The sequence below is a fragment of the Piliocolobus tephrosceles genome, chromosome 4 (assembly GCF_002776525.5).
Source record: "Piliocolobus tephrosceles isolate RC106 chromosome 4, ASM277652v3, whole genome shotgun sequence".
Lineage (NCBI taxonomy): Eukaryota > Metazoa > Chordata > Mammalia > Primates > Cercopithecidae > Piliocolobus > Piliocolobus tephrosceles.
Window position 1 is genome coordinate 177,510,542 of NC_045437.1, and position 3,396 is coordinate 177,513,937.

The following is a 3,396-nucleotide window of genomic DNA, read 5'->3' on the forward strand; positions in this document are numbered from 1 at the left end:
AGGGGGAGGCCTTGCAGCTGGGGGGCACCCTCACCCCCAGCACAAGGCAAACGGCGGCACCTCCAGAACCTCGAGGAGGGTGGGGAGGGTCCTCCTGTGGGGAGTGGGGGGAGCCTGGCCAGCAGGAGGCCCCTTCCTGCCCCCGCCCGCTGCTGGCAGCACACAGGCTGCAGATGGCCTCAGCCGGCCCTCGTTGGCACACCTACAGGTGTGGGGTGGATGGCTCTGGTGCCAGCCCCGAGGGGGTGCTGTGACTCAGCCGGCCTGTACCTTTCAGTGTGCCAACCCACAGCCCAACGCGTCTCCTGAGCCCACTCCCCAGCACACAGCCGAAGCTCAGAGCTCCTCACCTGTTCCAGTTTCACGCTGCTTTGTGGAATGGTAAGCCAGCCCCTCTGTGTTTGGAGGCCAGGGATGGGGACAGCTGTGAGGCTGGCTGAAATTATGCTGAGGACTCAGTTACCTCATCTGGGAAACGGGACAATAATTGTTTCCCCCATAAAGTTGCCTGAGGATGAAATGCGATCACACTTGGGAAGGGCCTGGCTTGTAGTAAGCTCTGTCAATGGCAGCTGGTGTTGCTATTTTTAAACTATTATTCACCTAAATCTCACCAAGATGTCCCTCACCTTCTGCTCGGCTGCGTGTCCTCCCTGAAGCCCTGGCCACCCCCACCTCCATAGAGTGGCCAAGCCTCTGGCCCTTCCCCTATCTGGGTGCAGGCCGACCCCAGCCTGCACCAGCTTTCTGTCTCTCTCTGGCTCACTCTCTGCATGTCCTGAAGGTCTCTTTCAGTCCCTGACATTCCTGTGTCTTTGGGTCTCCATCCTCGTTGGTCGTCTTCTCTTTCTTTGGAGCCAGAGTCTCCCTCTGCCGCCCAGGCTGGAGTGCGGTGGCTGGATCTCAGCTCACTGCAAGCTCCGCCTCCCGGGTTTACGCCATTCTCCTGCCTCAGCCTCCCGAGTAGCTGGGACTACAGGCGCCCGCCACCTCGCCCGGCTAGTTTTTTGTATTTTTTTAGTAGAGACGGGGTTTCACCGTGTTAGCCAGGATTGTCTCGATCTCCTGACCTCGTGATCCGCCCATCTCGGCCTCCCAAAGTGCTGGGATTACAGGCTTGAGCCACCGCGCCCGGCCCGGGTCTCCATCTTTCCTGATCTCTAAGCCTCTCTGTGTCTCTGCCCCTCCTGTCTCTCCATCTCTGTATCTTGTACTCTGTTGTAGGCTCACCCCTGCTGTTCCCTGGCTGACGGAGACATCCTTAGAGGCAGGGTCTCTGGCAGGGTTGTGTACCCAACTCCCCTCACCTCAGGTGCCCTCACCTCTCCTCTGCTGCAGTTGGGAAACTGACTTCCTCGTGACCCAGGAGCCTTTCCTCCGGGTACCCTGTACCCCGACCTGGGTGATCTGGCATTCAGAGCCAGCTCTGGACACAGAACGGTGGGGGTTGGAGAGGCTGGGTGCACACACTGGGCTGGAGACAAGTCCAGCCTCCAGGTAGCCCTGCATGGAGAGTGTGTGTGTGTGTGTGTGTGTGTGTGTGTGTGTGTGTGTGTGTGATGCTTTAAGGGCCTGACAATTATGTGAGGCTTTGTGCAGTAATGTAGCTATGTGTGACATTGGGTGTGATATGCAGATGGGTTTGTGACAATGTATTGGAGACTCAGATGTGAGACCTGTGGCTATGAGTTGGTGTATGTCAGTGGCCACACTTTGGAATGTTCTGTGACATTGCATGTGTGATCTTGTGACATTGTACAGTTCTGTAACAGACCCGGTGTGATACCGGCTTGTACAACTGAATGTGTGACTTTGGGTGATTCTATATGAGTGTGTGACATTGGGTGATTCTATGTGAGTGTATAACTTTGGGTTTACAACACACATGGCATTGTGTGACCCTGTGGCAAAACTGGGTGATTCAATACGTGTATGACTTTGTGTCTGTGTGGCCATCATCGATGTGGGCTGGGACCGACCAGGGATTGTGTGTGTGTGATGTCTCTGTGTGACTATGGTGTGACTCTGTGATGCTGCCTACATAACCCTGGGTGTGTGGTCATGGCTTTGTGTCAGTGTGCACCTGTGATTCTCTCAGTGATGCTGACACTATTGTCTTGTGTGTCTGCCTCCAGCATTTCCTGGGTCTCCACCCTGAAAGCTGTGCATCTCTGGGGAGAGAGTGGGGGATCTGACAGCCCCTCTCACTGGCAGCCTGCACCCTCGCATGGCCCTGAGGCCCACTCTGGATAGGGGAGCTGGCGTGGGGGCAGCAGGCACAGTTCCCACGGCTGCTGCGGCCCCTCTCCCAGCCCCATCACCACCGGCTTCAGCTCCACAGAATATCCTGGCAACCCCGGCCTCTTTGTTCTCTGAGGCCGCCAAAGGCCTCCCCCTACCCCAGCCTGCCCAGCGCCTGCCAGGCGCCCCCTCCCCCGACAGCAGCCAGTCTTGGCCTGACCTAGTCTCTAGCCGCCTTCATCCCCCACCCAGACTGAGGCCCCTGTCCCATGCCCTGGACTTGACTCAGGACTCCAGACGGGGCCTTTGACCCTCTGCTCTGAGCTTGCTGTGGTTGTGCTGTGCAGGAAGAAGGAAGCAGGATAGGTCCTGCGGCTATACTGGGTGATTGTGGGCCAGGAGCTGGGATGTCTGTATGGGTACTTCCCCTTGGCCCAAGGCTGGTTGGAGGCCCAGGAGTGGTTTCAGTTTGTCCAATAAGTTTACTTCTTTAGCCCCCGGAGTCATCAGGACAGGACTATTACCCATTTTACTGGTAAGAAACTGAAGCCTAGAAAGGGTATATGACTCTCCCAAGAACAAGAGCAAGATGGTAGCAGGGACCTGATTACAACCCAGGTTCCTGGCTACCTTGGGAGAAAGACCAGGTGCTTCCAAAAGAATGGAGAGGGGGCCTGGGAGTCTGGACACATGGGTCCCTGCTTATTTCTTGGTCACCATGTGTCAAAGCCATGTTTGTGTTTGTGTGTGTATGTATGTGTCCTTGCTGAATGACCTTGGCCAAGTGCCCTTACCTCTCTGTGTTCCAAGAAAGAAGGACAACATAGCCAGGAGTTGTGGGGTGGTGAGCTTGACAGGGTGCTTTGCAGAGCAACAAGGTCATCTCACAGTTAGTGCCAAGACCCACACCATCTCCAACAGGTATAGATTCTGGCTCGGGGCCCTAGGCTCAGCCCAGCTCTGTGCTGCCACAAAAAAGGAGGTAGTGATGGCTACATGGCTTGGCTGTAGTCAAGGCCACTTGGGTCTGACCTGATTGCAGCACAGGCTCCCACCCGCTCCCAGGTGCCAGAGATGGATGGATGAAGGTCACTGCACAGGCTGGCCCCAGCCCCCCACTGCCCACCCACAGCCCTGGGCTAACCAGGCACTGCT